Below are 22077 nucleotides of genomic sequence, written 5' to 3' on the forward strand. Positions count from 1 at the left end.
GACAAAATTTATGTAAGAAAATGACAAAAAATGTTAAGCTAAAACTAGAAATTAATGTTTTGGTTTAGTATTGTAAGTTTATTTAATTCATAAAAAGGATTTATCTAGGATTCCTTTAAACAAAAAGCATCTATTTACGGTTAGTGTTTAGACACCAGTGATTCACTTATGCTTAGAGGCAGAAAAACTTCGTTGGGTACAGCAGAGCTTGAAAATGGTTATGAACCATTGCCAACTGAAATCAATTAGAAAGGAAGTGAAACATCTGAAAGAATACTTTTGGATATTAGGCAATAAGATTTCATTTCTAAAGTAGAATTTAAATGCAGCTTCTCAAGAAATTTAATAATTTAGTAAGTATCTCTTAAAATCAAGAACTCTGAGACAAAAAAATCATAAAATTTATGTCTCCTTTATTAGCACAGCTAATTATGACTTTTACTTAGTTCAGTTCAGTTCAGTTCAGTCGCTCAGTCGGGTCTGACTCTTTGCGACCCCATGAATCGCAGCATGCCAGGCCTCCCTGTCCATCACAAACTCCCAGAGTTCACTCAGACTGATAGTTGTAACCGTGTTCTAAAGAAGTACACACGTGTCTAGGGCTCTTCAAGTAACAAGTCACAGTTGGGAGAGGAGAGAAAGGGCATCAGAGAGAAAGGGAGGTGGCCTCACAGTGACACCTGCTGCCCTCTGGGACACACCTGCCTCCAGGAAACAGTTCAGGGATGAAGAAACACCCCATCCCACAAAGCCACTTTCAAGCATTTGCTTTCACCACCTTGTATACATGTTTCACTCTTGACCTTGGAGAAATTAAGCTTTTGGAAAAAAAATTAAAAAAAAAAAAAAGAAATTAAGCTTTTGGCTCTGAGGAATCATCTAGAGTCACAATCTAGAGGGGAGGAAAAGAGCTAAAACAGCACCAGGAACAATTACAAGTATCCCCTGCTTTTCCAAAGTTCACTTTATGTTTCTTTACTTCTAGGAAAGGCCTACATCAGCATCTGTTTTTGATAATTTTAAAAAAAAAATTTTAAGAGACTTTTTGATTTCATATAAAAAGGTTCAGTGTACATTTTACAGTAAAAGGCATCATGCTCCCTAAGCAGGGAGACTGGCCCAACTGGGCTCCTTCCCTGGAAGCCACACCCCACATCTCAGTGTCAAGTCACCACAACCCCAAACCCTATGTGGGAGCACCTGTGCCTCACTTGTGCGTACTCATTTTAGGCTTAAACTAGCAGAACGTGCCCTCGGGTACCTACTTCTTTGCTGTATGCTGTTTTGGCTTATGAAAGGCTTCCTAGGAATGCTCTGCTTTCAGACAGTGGGGAAACCTGGACTAGGCACTGGAGGTGCCTTTCCATCCTCCACACCCCCCCCCCACCCAGTCAGGTCACCATACTATTTCTAGCCACTCTGTGAATTATCCTGTCTTTCACTCCTGTGTTATGTTAATTGCCCCCAATTTCACAAGCATGCCTTTATGCAGTATGCTGCTGCTGCTAAGTCACTTCAGTCATTTCCAACTCTGTGTGGTAAAACTTAAAAGGACACAGTATTAATTGTTTGTCTTAGGGCGCCCTCTAGCAATGACCATTTAGTTAGCCTTCACTTCCTACTAATCTCATGAACTGCACTCTAGAAAAATTAGGCTTTAGAGACAAATTAATGAACTAAATTTACGTTCTGTGATTCTGTGTTTTGGCTTACCTGTCTAGTTTACCTTCCAATGATTTTCTAACTTCTAGTTCTACTAGGTAGAGTTGCTTATATTTTTCCAATTCTGCTTTATGAGAATCTTCTTGCAAAGTTTTCACCTTGGAGAGTTCAGATTCCAAGTCTTTATTTAATTCTGAGTTCCAGCTGACTTCTTATGGAAGCATTATTCTTCTCTTGTAACTGCTCTAAGTTCTCCTGAGAGCTGCTTGTATCTAAGGCAAATTTTAAAAGATAACATTTTTTAAATAATCAAAAAATTAAAAAATAAAAATAGAAATAATCATTAACCTAGAAAATTATATTTGCTCCCTTTAGTTTTGAGCCAGTGATTCAGAAAGCAATTTTAAAGGTTTAAAAAAAAAGCAGAAGTTTAAAACAATTATCATCAATGTGAAGTGAATTACATGAGAATTATAAAATGAAAGTGGAATTATTGTTATAGTGGTGCTTATATAATCTGATAATTCAAAGAACAAGAGGATCAACTTAAAATTTTAAAAACTGAACAAGACAACTTAAAAATAATTCAAGAGGATGGTACCAGTTCTAAACCACAATATTTTCTTTTCCTCCTAGTAGTCTTGCTTTATACCAATTGGTCTTATAAATGAAAGGATTCTCTAGTGAGAATCATTCTGATAGGTCAATTTGGTGATAACTGTGATGGAAACGGAAATATTTAAAGGGAGAAACAAGTGTCCCCTTCCTTCCAGAAAACCAGCAAACCAACTGCTCTAAGGGAAGTAGAGGAAACCCATAAGCTGTATAGATCCAAAATGTAATTTACAATTAGGTGAATTCAAGCACATGACAGATGAACAAATTAACCTGCAAAATAGGTTGACTTCCTTTAATTTCTCTACGAGATCCTGTCTCGCCCTTTCTTCAATCTCCCCTTTATACTGCTCTACTTGACTGTGTTCTATCATATTCATTTCTATATGACTTCTGAGGTTCACTACTTCTTGCTCCGACTTCTTTTTATTCTTCTCTAGTTTTTCACATTTCTTTTGCATTCCTTTCATAGATAATAACTCCTCTCGAAGAACTTGATTTTTTGCATCCAGGTGCAGACATTTTGAAGATGCAGTTTCAAGGATTATCAGTCTTCAAGAATAAAATGATACTGTTTGCTAATGAAGAAAGTGGACTGAGCACAGCCTAACTCAAACCCAGGATCAAATAGATACAATGGTATCTGTATTGTAGAATGTAGGACCAGGGATTACTCAGAGAATCAAGAAAGAAGTTCAAACCACCAAGAGGCACAAAATATATTCTTCACTGTCATCATCTTTGTCACAGAACATTTGCACTTGATTTTATACTCTTTTGTATTTTTTCCATAAAATGACTACAAGTCACCTCTTAGTAGAATGTCCCTTACTCCTTCGCCCCATCTTAATGCCCCATGTTTTAAAGAAGTTTGAGGGATACTGTATTGAGTTACTTAGGGCTGAGTTAATAAATACTTCCCAAAAGAAGATTGTGAAAATAAGACTTTCATTAATAAATATTATAAATATGGATACTAATCCCATAAGTCTTTTTCTGAACTATGAATAGTTTTTGCTAATTTGAACTGCATTCCAAAGAAAAATAATTCAAAAGGTTAAAGAAATCCCATCTCCTAATAGCTTAGTGAGATGATCCATACATTTTCCTGAACAACAACAACAACAAATGCTTCATTTTGGTAACCATTTGTTACTTTTCACAGAACAGAACATACCAAACAAAACAACAAACAAAATTTGCAGGAATTTCAGTGACACCGAGTTGCAAAGAACTTTCCTTTAGACAGAATGATTACTCTGTAAGTCGAGGTGAGTGGAGGTGGTGGTATTAAAACTGTCTACAAATTCTTGGACACTTTTCTCTGAAATTCCCTCCCCTTAAATATGTGCTGGCCTCAGTAACTGATTTCTACTGGACAGAGTCTGGGGAAACTGACGTTTGCTCTATGGGCAAGCCCACCCTTAGCATCAGTCACTACGCTGCAAAGAAGTCCAGACCACATACTGAGCACCTTGTCAGTGCCCCCACTGACCGCCCCCAACTAATGTCTCATCCAAAAGCCGGCTCCAACTGCCAGACATGTGCATGAACTAATCTTCAGATGACTCTGGTCCCCACCTTCACGACATCCCAGCTGATGCCAACTGGAAAAGAAACATGCTGGCCTCACTCACTGAGCCTTGCCTCAACACAAATTTGTGAACAAAGTAAATGCTGTTTTGAGCCACTAGGCTTTGACGTGGTTTATTATACAATTTGCTGGCAATAAATACCTGGCACAGATACTGATATTAAAAGTACCATTAAAAAAGAACTAAAAGATGTGAGAATGCCTTTCAACCTGGAGGTAGGTGAGATCTGAATGGATGCAAAGAAAGAAATGAAAACCCAAAGGGCTTCATGACATGGTAAACTGAATCCTGATGGCCCTTAAAGAGGCTGCTGGTGACAGCTTCTAGGCAAGAGAAGAAAAACGACACTGAAACACAGGGGAAAGGAAACTCTTGCTAAGAACCAGCTGAAAGTAACATCAATGAGAGGGATAAGCTATCAAAAAAAAGGGGGAGGATTATTAAATATAAAGGAACAAGGCTCAATTATATTTGGGTTCAATATCTGTTATCTCCTTTACAGCATCTCCACATGTCCAGTGGTCACATGATGCTAAAAGACAGAAACAGCTTCTGGGCTAAGATCAAATCTAGGGTGCTGCCAGGAAAACATGGTCTAAAGGTGAAGCCTGTAGACTATAAAACCCTTCATTAGGACCCTGAAAAGACTTAACGTGGTGCCTCAAATTCCTTTAAAGATCTTAAGGGCATAAGAATTTTAAAGACATTATCCTACAAAGCTTCATAAGAAGCCCAAGGTGCAGAGCTTCTCTCAAAAAAGATTTGTGAGGGTAGCCTCTCCAATGATGTGAATCCCAATCCAATTCACAGGACACTAAAAGCTTTAAATAGAACCTTGACAGCAAAAAACAGTGCCTGGCCTAACAGAGACCACGACATACAAATGAGAATAGGCCTTCGGGATTTTCTTTGAAGTTCAATAAAGAGGAAGCTGGCTTAAGAAACATGACTCAGCTACAGATAGAGGTCATTTCTTATGAAAAGGACGCACACAGAGCTCAGAGGGTAGAGCAAAGGAGAAGCACTCCTATGGGCAGGACCAAGTCCTCATCAAAGAGCTGGCAGCACCAAACTGAACCTCAGAGTTGCCATGGACCACGGTGCCTCCCGTTTCAGCAGAATGGTGGGGGTGTGGGTGGCAGATAACTTGTCCCTTTAGTTCTCAAGTCTTAGTACTGAGAGGGTTGTGCTCACAGGGTCACACTCTAGAAATCACACCCAGAAACCTCATCCCCATGTGCCATCTGTACCTGATGAAGATGGTAAGACCTCTACTTGAGCCTGGGCCTCACACTTAACAACTGAGATTTGTGAGGGAATGAGTAGGGAAAAGGGTATTTTTCATTGGAAGGAATATAAAAAATTGTGGCCAGTGAGTTACTGTGCTAGTTTTTAAATGTACCCATTAGTTTTTAAAACTTGATTCTGTAAAAAAGGTAGAATATAGGCCAAGTATAAGTGACTTGCTCCTATTAAACAGAAGATGATGAAAGTGATGCCGTGTGAACTGCAAAGCGAGGTTAGACAAGGCGGCAGAGCTTTTTCCTGGCTCTCAACCTGGGAACCAGGCTCCATGTTGCAAGTAAGCCCAGGCTGCAAAGAGAGCCTAGGTGTTCAGGGTAGGTGTTTCACTTGTCTGCCTTCACCAAAGTCCAGCCAACCACAGATACCAACTATCAGACATGGGAATGAACACACCTTCACCCAATTCCAGTCCCCAGCCCTCGAGCTGCCCCATCTGAAGCCGAGGGGACAAGAAGCCAGCTGTCCTGGCCACCGTTTCCTAAGTGTAGATTTTGAACGAAACCAGTGTTGTTTATTGAAGCCACTAAACTTCAAGCTGATTAGGAAAAAACAGAAAAATGGATTTTTGAAAAAGAGAAAATAAAAGCATAACTTAAATGCAGGTAGAAACTGATCTTATAAACTGGAATATAATAAAGGGTAAGAGTTTTAATGACAATGTTGAGGAGAAGAAGCATATAACTAGAAGAAAGACTTAAGAACTACTCAGGAAGAAGTGTTATCAGGGTTCCCTTCAATCACAATTTCTTACAAATAGGCAGGTGTGACTCAGAATTTCTGCCCAAGTTTGAAAACAATGAAGACTAGTAAGCAATGAGACATATGATTTGAACTATAAGAAGTAACTAGAAATAGTTTAATTACCAAAATCAGACTTTTGACCTCATCTCAATTTACTGAAATTCTAAAAGAGGTGGGTAGCTTTGAGTAGTTACTAATCTAGAACTCAATCTTCATTGTCCTCTCCTCAGAGAGAGAAATAAAACACCACGAGATGCCACTTCATACTTGCTAGGATGGCTATACTCACAGAGACAGGTAATGACTAGTGTTGACAGGAATGTATAGAAATGGGAATGTTTTACATACCTTGGATAAAAATATAAAATGATGCCGCCATGCTGAAAAACAGTATGGCAGGTCCTCAAAAGGTTAAACAGAGTTGCTGTGTAATACAGCATTCTATTCATAACTGTATTCCCAAAAGAAGTGAAAAAATATGTTCACATCAAAACTTAGACATAAATGTTCACAGCAACATTACTGACATTAGCCAAAAATTAGAAACAACCCCAAAGGTCCATCAGATGATGAATGGATAAATAAAATGTGGAACGTCCATACAATAGAATATTCAGTTGTATATTGAACTGAATTGCAGCACGCCAGGCCTCCCTGTCCATCACCAACTCCCATGGTTCATCCAGACTCACATCCATCGAGTCCGTGATGCCATCCAGCCATCTCATTCTCTGTCGTCCCCTTCTCCTCCTGCCCCCCAGCATCAGTCTTCTCCAATGAGTCAACTCTTGGCATGAGATGGCCAAAGTACTGGAGCTTCAGCTTTAGCATCATTCCTTCCAAAGAAATCCCAGGGTTGATCTCCTCCAGAATGGACTGGTTGGATCTCTTTGCAGTCCAAGGGACTCTCAAGAGTCTTCTCCAACACCATGCTTCAAAAGCATCAATTCTTCGGTGCTCAGCCTTCTTCACAGTCCAACTCTCACATCTATATGTGACCACAGGAAAAACCATAGCCTTGACTAGATGGACCTTAGTCGGCAAAGCAATGTCTCTGCTTTTGAATATGCTATCTAGGTTGGTCATAACTTTTCTTCCAAGGAGTAAGCGTCTTTTAATTTCATGGCTGCAGTCACCATCTGCAGTGATTTTGGAGCCCAAAAAAATAGTCTGACACTGCTTCCACTGTTTCCCCATCTATTTCCCATGAAGTGATGGGACCAGATGCCATGATCTTCATTTTCTGAATGTTGAGCTTTAAGCCATTTTTCACTCTCCTCTTTCACTTTCATCAAGAGGCTTTTTAGCTCCTCTTCACTTCCTGCCATAAGGGTGGTGTCATCTGCATATCTGAGATTATTGCTATTTCTCCCAGCAATCTTGATTCCAGCTTGTGTTTCTTCCAGTCCAGCGTTTTTCATGATGTACTCTGCATAGAAGTTAAATAAGCAGGGTGACAATATATAGCCTTGATGTACTCCTTTTGCTATTTGGAGCCAGTCTGTTGTTCCATGTCCAGTTCTAACTGTTGCTTCCTGACCTGCATACAGATTTCTCAAGAGGCAGGTCAGGTGGTCTGGTATTCCCATCTCTTTCAGAATTTCCCACAGTTTATTGTGATCCACACAGTCAAAGGCAATTATTGAGCAATAAAAGCAAGGAAATACTGATATATATTAGACGTACCTTGAAAATATGCTAAATGAAAGAAGGCGGTCATAAAGGATCCCATATTGTGTGACTCCACTGACACGAAATGTCCAGAAAAAGGACATCTACACAGTCAGGGAGTGGAGTCATGTTTCCCTCAGGCTGGGAAGATCAGGAAGGGAAAACTGGCACAGGGTGATTTCTTTGGAGGGTGATGAAAATGTTCTAACGTGGTAATGCCTGTAGAACCCTTTAAACACAATAAAGTTACTGAACTGTACAGTTTAAATGAAAGAACTTCATGGTATGTTCATTAGATTTCACAAACCTGTCACCAAAAACAACGGATACTTTGGGGTCATTAATGCTGTGCTGCTCAGCTTCAGATCACCAGCCATGGTACAAGACAGAGAGAGTAAGAGTGTGCCCTTTTTATCTAAAAATGATATGGGGAAAAGCTGTCTTTTTTACTGGTGTCCAACCTAAAAAATTAATAGACAAATCTGTGTTTCACTGTTCAAAGCATGGAATGATTATATTTCCCCAAATTAAGTGATTTGGGGGTTCTAAAACTGATTAAAAATTACCTTATGTTTTAGCATATTAATTTGAATATCCATTTCTGTTGACTGGTTTTTAAATCTTCATGGAAACTAAGCTCTCCATTTTCTTATTCATTTAACTTCCTTCTTGTCATTTTTAAAAGTTTCTTGAATCTGTGGAAATGTATAGAATGAGTAAGTTCTTTAAGAGCAGATATTTGATAATTAAACATATATGTTCTATCAGATAAAGCAAACAAATTTATAAGTTATAATCCTTTCTCGTTATTCAAATTTAATATTCCTTGAAAGCATAATAACTAAATTCTAATCTTAGATAAATATTATGAAGAAAAATTTTATCACATTTAAATATACTGTGTGTGATATATGTAATATATGAGTTCTTATAACTAAGTTAACATCAATTTTTAGCATGCTAGTGTGAAATATGAATTTAGTATTAAATATTAGTTGTAAACCAGAGATTAGCATTCAAGCTAAAGATGAAGAGATATGATTTATGAATGTTATTTGAAAAGACACAAGACACGTTTGTTCCTACTGACCACAACCTCTACAAAAAGAAAAGAAAGTAGATACAAAAAACCAACAAGAGTCTCACTCAAAACTGAAAAAAAAGAAAAGCCTTTGGAGCCTGAGTTAAGCGGGAAATAACCCAGGCTGAGAGTTTTAGAAGAAAGGAAGTCAGAAAAGAGAGTGTACCAGTCTCTTCAAGACTGTTTTAAGAGATATAGAAATCTTGCCCAGCACATTGTTAACAAAATGCAAAGCAATGTAGAGAAAATTAAAAGAGAAAAATATTAATGAGAATCAGAGAAGAACTCTTTGTATAATCATCACTTGGCATCCACAGAGGACTGGTTCAAAAATCCCCCAACACTCAGTGGATACCAAATCCACGGATGCTCAAGTCTCCCTAAGCACGTCTTCCCTATACTTTCAGTCATCCCTAGATCTCTTACATTATCTAATACAATGTAAACACTTTGTAAATAGTTATAAATACAGTGTAAACACTATGGAAATAGTTGCCAGCTTGAGACCAATCCAAGTTTTGCTTTTTGGAACTTTCTAAAATTTTTTCCCCTGAATACTTTTTATCTTGGGTTGGCTGAATCTGTAGATGATGAGGATTAACCGTACTCAGAAAGAAAAACAGAAGCAGTTTTTTATCTTACTGATCAAAACATGGTCACTAATTTTATTATTCTTTAAGTTACACATAGATTTTTGTATGTACATTTTATAACTAAAATTTGGGGGCAAAAAGAAAATATAAGCCAAATCAAGATACTTTTTAATGTTGTTCAACAATAACACAGGTAGGTTTTTAGATAATAAATTACTTGAATGATGAAGGGAAGGAACACAATTAAAAGAAGGCAGGATTACCAAAAAGAACAAAGATACTTTGCAGAAGTAAAAATTCAGCATAGATGATGAGGAAGAGAGTAACATTACTATATGCAGAGGCACAGTTGTTACTGTTTTAGAAATCATTACAGATAAGTATAACAGTGCTGCACTCAAAAACATTTCAGATTGTGCTGACTTTCCACAGTAAACTTTGAAATAGGATAATGTGTTTAATTATGAAAATACACAAAAAAATGAATTTGTGTCTAAGGTTTTAAATAAAATAAAATAATTGACGTTATCAGAAATATTAAAATCTTACCCAGTAATCTTTTTTCCTAACTCACTGTTTTTCTTCTTTTCTTGGTCCAAGCTATCTTCCAGAGATTATTTTAATTCAATGTATTTCTTTAATTGTTCCTTTTCATCCTCAGACTTAGAAAAAAAACAATTTGAGAAAATTATTTTTAAATACCTAGAGAGACTTTATATTCTTTCTTAAAAATATTATTTCTCATGAGTTCACAAACTAATATGAATTTATAGTAAACACAGTTATTAAAACTGATTGATGCCAATAACAGATTTCAAAATTGATGACTTTTCTTAAAACAACTTAAAATTATTTTTCATTTCATCACTTATCTGGAATTTAAATTGCCAACATTTGTTTGCTAAAAATAGAGCCTTTTACACATAAAATACTAAATGTTAATGAAAGTTTTTTAAAAGACTGCCTATGTTTACATTTTACTTTCTAGAGATGTTCTAAAATAATTTTCATAATTGTTCAAGGTATTCCAGGTTTTGTTAAGTCACACCTTACTAAAATAATCATTGAAAAATTCCCATGCAACCTTATCTCTTAAAAAAAAAATCCAACAAATGAAAAATACATTCGTTCAGAAAAATGGTTCTATACAGACATAGTATTCATTCTTTTTTTTATTATTTTACTTTACAATACCGTTTTGGTTTTGCCATACATTGACATGAATCCACCACAGAAGTACATGAGTTCCCAACCCTGAACACCCCTCCCACCACCCTCCCCATATCATCTCTCTGGCAGCCCCAAGCATCCTGTATCCTGTATCGAACCTAGACTGGCGATTCATTTCTTACATTATAGTATTTATTCTTAATGAAGAGAACAAACTACAATATTTAAAATTATTCATTCTCAAAAATCTCACAGAAAGATCTGGATTACAAAAGAAACTCAAAATTCTCAATCAAATCATTACTCAAATTTCTGGACTCAAATAGATGTTTGCGTACCAATGCTCAAAGCAGCATTATTAACAATAGTCAGAAAGTGGAATTTCATTGACAGATGAATGAACAAACAAAATGTGGTCTATATGAAATATTGCTTTTGGACTGTCACAATTTTTTAAATTAAAATCTTACTATAAAAATCATTAATTTTATGAATTCAGTCGACTTCTTCTATAGAGGAACCACAGTACTAGTAGCAAGCAGTATCAATAAAAATACAATAAGCTAATCAATGAAACTTTTCACATTGTCCAAAATATCCTTATATATTACTAGTAAAAAAATTAAAATCCTTTCTCAGTATGACAGAAATTAAGACGTTGACTCACCAATCTTGTACTTAACAGGTTTTTCTGAAGCTGTTCAATTTTGCCCGCTTGCTTTTTTTTTTTTAACATTAGCATTTTTTTTTTTTTTTTTGCTTTATTTTACTTTACAATACTGTATTGGTTTTGCCATACACTGACATGAATCCACCACGGGTGTACATGCGATCCTAAACATGAACCCCCCTCCCACCTCCCTCCCCACAACATCCCTCTGGGTCATCCCCGTGCCCCAGCCCCAAGCATGCTGTATCCTGCATTGGACATAGACTGGCGATTCGATTCTTACATGATAGTATACATGTTTCAATGCCATTCTCCCATGACTGTAGTTTGTAACTCGGCATTTTCAATTTCAAGCCTAAAATGCAGATTTAAAAATAATTATTCTCACACATAAGATTATTTTTTTAAAGATTTTTCTTGGACATAGACCATTTTTAAAGTCTTTATTGAATTGACTGCATATTGCTTCTGTTTTATGTTTTGGGTTTTTGGCTGTGAGGCACGTGGGGTCCTGGCTCCCCAACCAGGGATCAAACCCACACCCTCTGCCTTGGAAGGCATAGTTTTAACCCTTGGACTGTCACGGCATTCCTTCACACATAGATTTTTAAAATATCACACTGTTTCTGAACAAATATCTGCAGGTTCAATTACATAGGTTCTTAGAATTTTGCAAAGTAGATGATTTGGCAACTGTACTGTTTTTCTGTTTGTGACTAATCGCCTTCCCTGGTGGCTCAGATGGTAAAGAATCTGCTGGCAATGCAGGAGACCCAGGTTCGATCCCTGCGTCAGGAAGATCCCCTGGAGAAGGGAATGGCAACCCACTCCAGGATTCTTGCCTGGAGAATTCCATGGACAAAGGAGCCTGGAAGGCTAGAGCCCATGGGGTTGCAAAGAATCAGACACGACTGAGCGATTAAAGCTTTCACTTTTTACTTGTGGATAATGTGCAAAATATGGAAATAATGGGGGGAAATTATGCATCTCACAAAAGCTCAAAGCTGAAATGTTACACAGCTTCATGATAATATGTTTATTATCACTGTTGATCTATTCTCATATTATACTGTTTATCTGCTTTATACTTATTTTCTAAGCTGCTTTAAGTCATACTTTTGGACGTGATCCTGTGTTTTCTCAGCACATCTCACAGCCTCTGTAAGTTGATCCTGTGCTTCTTGCAACTAAAAAGAAAAAACAACTGTTTTAACTACTAATAACCTAGTAAATCCGCCATCATTGGTTTTTGTCTCTTTTGTCTGCATATTGTTAACAGCTGCTTTCCTGCCATACAGCAGAGATGAGTTGTTACAACAGACACCTTACAGTCCACAAAGTGAAAATATTTCCTGTCTGCACTCTACACGTTACTGACCTCTCCTCCAGCACTCAAACACAACATCATCCATGCTTTAAATCAGATTTTCTCAAATAAACACACAAATTTATAAACTACTCAGATGGGGAAAGACAGAAAACTACCTTATGGTAAACAAAAATTTTTTTTAATCCAGGCTCCACATACGCCATCACTTTAAATATTCACATATGTAAATGACCACAGATCTTCCAGTAGTTATGAGAGCTAACACTGCTGTTGGTGACAACCTAGTGTGAGAGGCAGTAGCTACACGGGAGCCAGAATGCATGGGCCTCTGTCACAGTTCCATCAGATCTGAGCTGCGTGTCCTAGAGCAAATCACTTAACCTTTCTGTATCTCAGTTTCTCCATCCATAAAATGGAGATAATGGTAGCATCAACCTCAGTGGGCTTTTTGGAAGATTATATTGCGGAGTTTACATAATGTACTTTAGAGAAGCATATGGCTCCAGTATTGCCAGAAGGAAACCCGCTCCGGTATTTTTGGCTGGAGAATCCCATGGACAGAGGAGTCTGGTGTGCTACTGTTCATGAGGTCACAAAGAATTGGACACGACTGAGTGACTAACCACATACATAAACTATTTAGAAGAGGAAGTGGCATAGAATAAGAACTGTTTGTAATTGGCATTATTACGGTCACTGTATTTTATCTGCAAAACAATTTGATATATCAGGCAGATGTCATGCCAACAGAAATCGTCTTCAACACAAATCACACTGAAATCACTCTCCATACCATTGCAAATGGCAATAAGGGTGAGCACGAGGCCCAGAACATATGCATCCAGTACTTCAAGAATGTTCACTGACTCCACTAACCAACTAGCAGTGTTCTCCACTTATAATAATTTGTAACTTACTTCCTCTCTGTACTATACAGTGGACAATGACCACGGGTTAATATGCAAATAGCACCTCCTGGATGGAGTGGTACAGAACTTACATGACCGTCAGAGGAAGGGTGAAGTCACTGCCATGGAAATATTACTCTACTGCTAAATCAAAGTTTTCTGAATCAATTCATTCCCAGGAACTGTTAATGTCTAGCAAGTACTCGGATGAGAAAATTAAGGTTACAAGCTACGGATATCAGAGACGCCAACTCCAGAACCTCACAGTTGGTAAAAGGCTAGAAATCCATAAATCCCACTTCTGGCTGCATAAGGAAAGAAGGAAATTTTACATTTTTATTCCAGAGTCAGGGGAAAAAAATGAGTGTTTAATTGAACAATTCTGTTCTATTAGACTAATAGAATTTAGTTTCTTAATAAAAGTTTTACTATACCAGTATCTCCAAGAAGAAATTATTGATGTGGTAAAAAGTACTTAGTTGTGTCCTAACAACTGCTAAGCTAAAATATTTTCCATTTATGCAGACAAGTATTGTGCATATCAATAAGTATTCCCTGTTAAACCAATGTATACTTAGACAAGATCCTCCCTCATGAAAAAAAGGACAATATAAAATTAAGGGCTAAAATATTCTTCACAGACTAGATGAGAAAGGTTAAAGAGAAAAGGCTCAATGAGAACTGGACCATCAGAAAAGCTCCATGGATAAGAGACTGGGCACCAGGTCTGAATAAATGGAGGACTACCCAAGAGAAAACAAAACTGTGAACACCGAAAGGACAGTCTGAGCAAAGGCCAAGAAAAGGCGAAATCAGCCAGTTAACTCTGAGGATAAAATCCAACCACAGGAAAAGAAAAGCGTGTCCACACAGAAACTTGTAAATCAGTGTTCACAGCAGCATTATTAATAGCCTCAAAGTGGAAACAGCCCAAAGCTTCATCAACTGGTGAATGGATAAACGGCTTAGCCACATACTGTTTATTGTTTTACAATTAACAGAAATAGAAGAACTGATAACGTGCTATAACATGGATGAAACTCAAAAACATGACACCAAATGAGAAAAGCTCATCACAAAGGAGCACACACTGTGTGATTCCGTTTATATGAAAGCCCGAGACAGATACTACACTGGTGTTTGCCTGGGACTGAGGGAGATGGGGGGCCATGAGGGGCAGCTAAGGGATATGGGGTTTCCTTTTTGGGGTGATGGAAAGGCTCTAAAATTGGTCACAGGTGACACCTTTCTACACTAAGAAATAGTGAACTACACATTTTCAGTGGGTGAATTATATGACACATGAATTATATTTCAATAGCTTTTTTAAAAATCTAATGGCAGGGTCTAAATAATCTTAATTCTCTATTTTGGATGTACATACTATACACCATCTGAGTACCTCCAGGCTTTTATAATATATCTAAAATGAAAAGAAGGCTTTGCTTAACTTCAACTAGTTTGTATAATACCCTTTCTGCATAAGTTATTCTGAAATCTATGAAATAAATATATATATATAACTCTGAAGTCACTGACATAAGTGAAGATGAGAAATGATAATTACCTGAAACATTTCATTAAACATTCTCTGATTTTATCTGGCTTGCCTTATCATGGCAATACAGGTATCACACCAAAATAGTATTGTTTCAAAGAAACAGTCTCTCAACTTCTGTGAAGAATGCTACACAATTCTTAACTTTCCTAAGGGTAAATAATATAAGAAAAAACATATATAATGCAAATGACAGAATGAAAGTCGTTTTAGAAATGAGTGCACTATAAAGAAAATAAAATTATAGTAAATTACTTGCAATGAAAATACAAAAGAAAGCTGTCCATGAAAACGAGTGTCCTAAAACACTTTATCCTACATATAAACAGTCAACACATTCACTTTCATACATTCCTGACTTGTGAGTTGACATAAGTTCTTCTTTAAATCCTGTGCCTCAACTTCTAAGTTGGCACGATAACGTGACAAGACCTCCAGTGACGCCTCTGATATAGACTGCTTTCTGAGGGTATCAGCCAGTTCTTGTTGAAGTTGTCTCACAACCGCCTAATAAGATGCTCTGTCACTGAGTTTATCAAATCACTTTACTATTACATTATGTTAATAATAGATAACTCCAACATATGTACTTTGAAAATTATCACCACAGATAGCAACCCACCTTCTTTTTCCTCCTCACTGAGTTTGATTACAGACACAGAAGGGGCCACCCTCCAGCCTTCCTGATATTAAGTTACTCAGACAAAGGATGCGGCCCCACTGTCCATGCCCTGCCCCTCCCAATAAACCTGCATAGCTTCACCACCTCATGTCCAGAAATGAGTGTGTAGGTGGGAAAAGTGATGGAAAATTCCACACTGTGGAAACATTTTCCTTTCCTTCTTTATTAGAAACTTTCATTAACTCAAAGATCTTCACATATTCCAATCAGTGCTCAGATCTTTCCAATAGATTCCTACCTCAGCAGAAAAATGAAGCTATTCCCTTATTGCTTACTCCAGTACTTTGGCCACCTCATGCGAAGAGTTGACTCATTGGAAAAGACTCTGATGCTGGGAGGGATTGGGGGCAGGAGGAGAAGGGGACGACAGAGGATGAGATGGCTGCATGGCATCACCGACTCGATGGATGTGAGTCCGAGTGAACTCCGGGAGTTGGTGATGGACAGGGAGGCATGGCGTGCTGCAATTCATGGGGTCGCAAAGAGTCGGACACGACTGAGTGACTGAACTGAACCGAACTGAGTATGTCTATATTAATCCCAAACTCCCAATTTCTCCCTCCTCCCCACCTTTGCCCTTGGCTAACGGTAAGGACCTACTGGAGAACAGAGGGAACTCTACTCAGTACTCTGTAGTCACCTACCTGGGAAAGGACTGAAAAAGAATGGATATACGTGTGGGAATAACTGAATCAATTTCCTGTACATCTGAAACTAACACAAAATTGTAAATCAACCATATTCCAATATAAAAGAAAAATGAAATTTAAGAAATAAGGTTGCTCCCATAGCCTTCAAGAAGCCTCGATATCCTAACCTCCACCTGCCTCCAGACCGCAGCCCCTACGACCCTCTCCCTGACTCACTCTATTCCTGCTGCTCATGAATTCTGCCATCCTTCATTTTTAGTGGACAAACTTATATTCAAATGATACTAATTGATCCTTAAAATGAGAATTATGAGCAAATTGTAAAAATGCTCTAAGTAAATAACATAAATGCAGTGGGAAGATTAAATCAGGAATAGTTTGGCTAAAGCTCACCACTCAAGTCCCAAATTATGATTCAATGACAAATAGATGCCTTTAAAGTGTTGAGAGGCCATAAAAAAATGATTCAAGGCTGAAATTTTCCCAAGTTAATTCAAATTGATATAAATAAAATTAAAATTATACCAACAAATACATCAAAAAGGTATGACAAGCTACTGAAGCCAAAGTACAATATATAAAATATAGCATCTGGGAAACCTGGAATTGACTGTCAAGGTAATCCATGTAACTGAAACTTTATTTTGAAATATTCATTTTAGGTTTGAGCATTTCATTTCTCAGCTTCATCATGATACTGAAATGTGGTAACATAAACATTAAAATTCTTATCCTAAAAGAGTAAATTACTAATACTATCTACATTAGTAATTTAGAACTGAATCCCTTAACATTTCACAAGGAATACGATGTCTCTACTCAAAGTAAAGCATCTCTTGGGTCTAATTTTTATTTGCTGGATGCAAGGTGTGCTTTTAGGCTGGTGTAGAGACCATAGATTCACAGCCTATGTATTTTTTATGTTCAACTATATTCAACATTTAGCCAGAATCAAGAATCACTGTGAACTTTCTTTCAGGAAGTCTGAGAATTTCTTCTTCTGGATACTCACTTCTCTTTCTGCTTTCTCATTTTCGTACTGACACATTCTCTCTTTTAAATGAATACACTCCTTGATTAACTCCTTGTTTCTTTCCTCCAGCATCAGACCTTGTTTCTCATGTTTGGCCTTAAGTTTTCTCACGATCTGCTGAAACTGGTCTTGGACGCTAATGACCGTCTTCTCTTTACTGTCGGCTCGGTTTTGTGCATCATCCAGTTGCTGTCGGAGCAACATATTTTCACTCTGGAGTCAAGATAATTTCTCCTCTAAGGATTCCTGCTTTCCAATATATTTATTCACTTTGCCTTGTTCATTCTGATACGTGTGTTCAGTTTCCTGCTTTTGACACTCTGTTTGGCTTAGGTCTCTCTGGACACATTCTAATATCAAAATCTTTTCTCTGAGAGAATCTCGTGTGATGCAGCTTAATTTCTAGGTTAATGAACTTACTTTCCACTCTAGAAAGTTGCTGGGAAAGCATCTCCTTGTTATCTTTCAGGTTAGCCACATCGGTCTTCATTTTGTCTTGCAAGTGTAACCACTCATCTCTTGCTCTCTGGAAGGCAAATTCCAGGTCTCTTTTTGATGTCTGACTTTGATCATGATTGTCTGAGGCAGCAGCCAGTCTAGAACGGTAGGATTCCACTTCCATTTCCAGTCTTCATTTGCTTTCTTTTCATTCTCCAGCTTAGAGTTTAGCATTGTATTCTCAGCTGTCAGAGCATTAAGCTGGCTCAATATATTGGGACGTAGTCTTTGTTGATGATTCCTCATTCAGTTTTATTGCCTTTTGAAGATATCATTCTTTCCTTTTACAATTTCAATGTCATCAAAATATTTCTTTTCCTTTTCCCTGGTGCTGATTTTTCACTGCATCTATCTCCAGTCTTGGCATGGCAAGTTCATCCTGCAGCACGTGGTTTTTGCACAACAGGTCCTTTGCTTCTTCACAACTATCAGAAACCTAAGTGAAAGAAAGGAGACTTTTAGCTAGTACTCAATACAGTGACATTCCATGATTTCCTCTCAAATGAAAAACTAACCTCTATGTTTATACAATGAAAAGACAGCACCAAGTGTGTCTCCAAATGGAAAAAATAAGGTTCGATACAAATCTCAGACTTTATACAAGCAGAAATACCCAAAAGTTCAAAACTTTAATTGAAGAAAACAAGTCCATGAAAGTATAAAAGAAACCCCAGGAGACTTTTCAAGAAGCTCAGAACTGGAAAGGCTTTTCTTTGAATTACAACAAACTTGGGAAGGCTTAAACAAAAGATGTATAGATCGGACTACACTTAAAAATTGCATCTGACATTGTATATTTGTACAATGGAATACTGCTACTGCTGCTGCTGCTAAGTCACTTCAGTCGTGTCCGATTCTGTGTTACCCCATAGACGGCAGCCCACCAGGCTCCCCGTCCCTGGGATTCTCCAGGCAAGAACACTGGAGTGGGTCAATGGAATACTGCTATGCCATATAAAAATGAAATGCTATTTGTAGCAACAGGGATGCTGGACCTAGACATTATCACACTAAGTGAAGTAAGTCAGACAAAGACAAGTATTATATCATACTGCTTACATGTAGAATCTAAAAATGAACTTATTTACAAAACAGAAAGCTTCACAGACATAGAAAACAAACTTACGGTCACCATAGGTGAAAGGGAGGTATGGGAAGGGAGAAATTAGGATGTTGGGATTAATATATACACACTAGTATATATGAAATATATGAATTGATACTTTTGAACTGTAGTGTTGGAGAAGACTATTGAGAGTCCCTTGGACTGCAAGGAGAGCCAACAAGTCCATCTTAAAGGAAATCAGTCCTGAATGTTCATTGGAAGGACTGATGGTAAAGCTGAAACTCCAATAGTTTGGCCACCTGATGGGAAGAACTGACTCATTTGAAAAGACCCTGATGCTGGGAAAGACTGAAGGCAAGAGGAAAAGGGGACGACAGAGGATGAGATGGTTGGATAGCATCACCAACTCAATGGACATGGTTTGAGTCAACTCCGGGAGTTGGTGATGGACAGGGAGGCCTGGCGTGCTGCAGTCCATGGGGTCGCAAAGAGTCAGACACAAGTGAACTGAAACTGAACTGATATATAAAATAACCAACAAGGATCAACATAAAGAACTACACTTAATACTCTACAAGAAAAATCTGAAAAGGAATATGTGTGTGTGTGTGTGTGTGTGTGTGTGTGTGCATGTGTGTTAGTCACTCAGTCATGTCTGACTCTTTTTAACCCCCATGGACTGTAGCCCATCAGACTCCTCTGCCCATGGAATTCTCCAGGCAAGAATACTGGAGTGGGTAGTCATTTCCTTCTCCAGGGGACTTTCCCAACACAAGGATCAAACCCAGGTCTCCTGTATTGCAGGCGGATTCTTTACTGTATGAGCCAGCAAGGAAGCCCTATATATGTGTGTGTATATATATATACATATATACATATATATACACACACACACACATATATATATATAGCTGAACGTCTGTGCTGAATACCTGAAACAATACAATACTGTAAATCAACTATAATTCAATAAACAGCGCTACTTGCTAGCTTTAAAAACACTGCATCTGATACCTAACCTATGCAGTTACCTCACAGTAAGAGCCTTAGCTCTCTATACATTTAAACAGACTAAATTTCATAAAAAAAACTTTCTTGAGACTATGCTATATTTCTAACATTTTAACAGTCAATTAGAAGAATTATCCCTATTGATAACTGTACTAAGCACTTCTACAAATACCAATTAACTCATTAGCTATAATTCTGGAAAGGAAGAAGTTAAAAATATAAATAAGCTGCAGGCCTTTCACCAGGTATTCTGACTCTAGAAGTCCTCTTACATCAAACCACAGTTTCTCTAGTACAAACATACAAAGGAAGCCTCTTATTTCACTCATGATACACACACTAATGGTAAACAAGGTAAAATGTAGAGAGCTCTTCTTAGAAAATCATGAGATTATTTGCTACAGCAATAAATTTCATTATCTCTTCATAATGTTTAAAATAGTAACATGGGGGAAATACAATGAAAAACAGAATAATCATCACTAATATATATTATGGCATATCTATCACTGTTTTCAAAATTCCCTGTACTGAAACAGGACACTCACAGAGCAGAGTGCTCATCTCACAAGTAGAAGAATGACATCCAAAATGTGGTCTCAGAACTGCCTATAGATTCCTCCTTACCATCAGGGAAGTGATAAACTAACCTAGTGATCTTTCGAGGAAATGACATTACTACCAACAACCAGAATATCTACTGTCAGTAGCAAAATTTGTTTTCTTTAGAGGGGGAGGGGGGACTTTTATAAGTTTGTTCTATAGAAGCAACTTTTTAAGGTGTTCAAAAGTGTTTTAACAAATGATGGCACAGTTTTTACAAACCGAAAACCTGTAAATGATGTGAAAAGGTCATTGACAGGGTATTGGTTAAAGAAATGACAGTGGAGCCAAAAACGGACTCTGATTCAGACACTGAAAGTGATGACGTGCGTGGAGTGACCAACACGTTCACTGCAAAGCAGAGGGACTTGGTCGGGTAGCGCAGTCGATGGTGGACCACACACGGTCTTCCTCGCCTAAACCGCAATCAGGGCGCCGGCTCTTCCAAGACAATTGCAAAAACTTTGAGATCGATTCCTATGGAAAGTACTAAAGGCCTCTCCTTGGATGAGGCCATCGTGTGTCACTCCCTATCTGCAGCAGACAAACGGATTTGAATTACAAATATTACTTTATCCAACAGATAGAAAATGTTTCCCTGCTCAAAACATAGATATATAGGCTTTCAAAATTCTCTACATTTTCTATGATGTATAGTGTTGGTTTTTAAAATATACACATACACAGAGACATATACACATATTTTAAAATGACTACAGAAAATACCTCAGAGTTCATTTCCTTATTAGCCATTTCTGTCTCTTTTTGTTTGTCAAGGTGATTGGCCAGAATTCCATCCTGTAACATTCTGCCATTCTGTTCTCGAGAAAGCTGCTTCTGAGTGTCATTTCGCTCTTCTATAACCTGGAGAGACATTATATGAAGTTTTGGGCCTATACCATTAAAAAAAAGAAAGTTAAAAGCTAAGGAGAAGAATTTAAAATCAAAAAAATACTGTTTAAATGAAGTAGCCTTATTCCCACATGAATAACTCAGATCTTAATTTAAATGCCTGCTAAATTTATCACAGAGCAAAAACATAGGCAGACATAGCACTGTGAAGGAAAATTTCTTTACAAAGCACTTAATTAGTTTCTTCACACTGTCAACGCAAGTTAGCCTGTATTTTAACATAAAAAATCAAAATTAATACATGTATTGGAATTAAGAATACTACTTTGCCTAATGTATCAAAAATGCTAACCATTATGTTAATGATTAAGCTTGATTTATGTCCATTCCTCCACTCAGAAAACATACACAGACCACCTATGAGAAGCCAAGAATGGCAAGAAATTAATAACTTAAGCTCTAAATGTCACAGTTCATACTTAAGATAACAATTTTGTTCTAAACCTAAAAATACATATTAAATTAAAGGGATGCTATACATAATATTGATGAGATAGTATCAGAAAACTGAAAATTTCACCAAAGATTGCTCTACCTGATTCAGATCATTTCTCACAGTCTTCAGTTCCATTTCTAGTGCTCTAAGAGTGAGTTCAAGTGGCTGTTTCATTTCAACTTCTTTACTATATTGGTCTTTTTTTCTTAACTACTCCCTAATTTTTTCATACAACATATCAGCATTTCTTCTCTACTCTTCTTCTTGCTTTAAGGTGAATCTGCAAA

At 37.4% G+C, this 22077-nt stretch overlaps 1 long non-coding RNA gene across 1 annotated transcript in view; it reads right to left on the reverse strand.

Moving 5' to 3' along the window:
- The window catches only part of LOC102178931, a 66727-nt gene continuing 45535 nt past the window's right edge, over positions 886–22077 (reverse strand). Inside the window, exons 18-29 of the long non-coding RNA XR_001919374.1 lie at positions 21890–22070; positions 21169–21306; positions 17244–18198; positions 15242–15406; positions 12220–12290; positions 11423–11458; positions 11101–11158; positions 9813–9925; positions 8142–8284; positions 2543–2829; positions 1714–1934; positions 886–892 (exon numbers count right to left, since the gene is read on the reverse strand). This is a non-coding gene — a long non-coding RNA (ankyrin repeat domain-containing protein 26). The remainder of the gene's footprint in view (positions 893–1713; positions 1935–2542; positions 2830–8141; positions 8285–9812; positions 9926–11100; positions 11159–11422; positions 11459–12219; positions 12291–15241; positions 15407–17243; positions 18199–21168; positions 21307–21889; positions 22071–22077) is intronic.

The sequence above is a fragment of the Capra hircus genome, chromosome 17, assembly GCF_001704415.2.
Source record: "Capra hircus breed San Clemente chromosome 17, ASM170441v1, whole genome shotgun sequence".
Lineage (NCBI taxonomy): Eukaryota > Metazoa > Chordata > Mammalia > Artiodactyla > Bovidae > Capra > Capra hircus.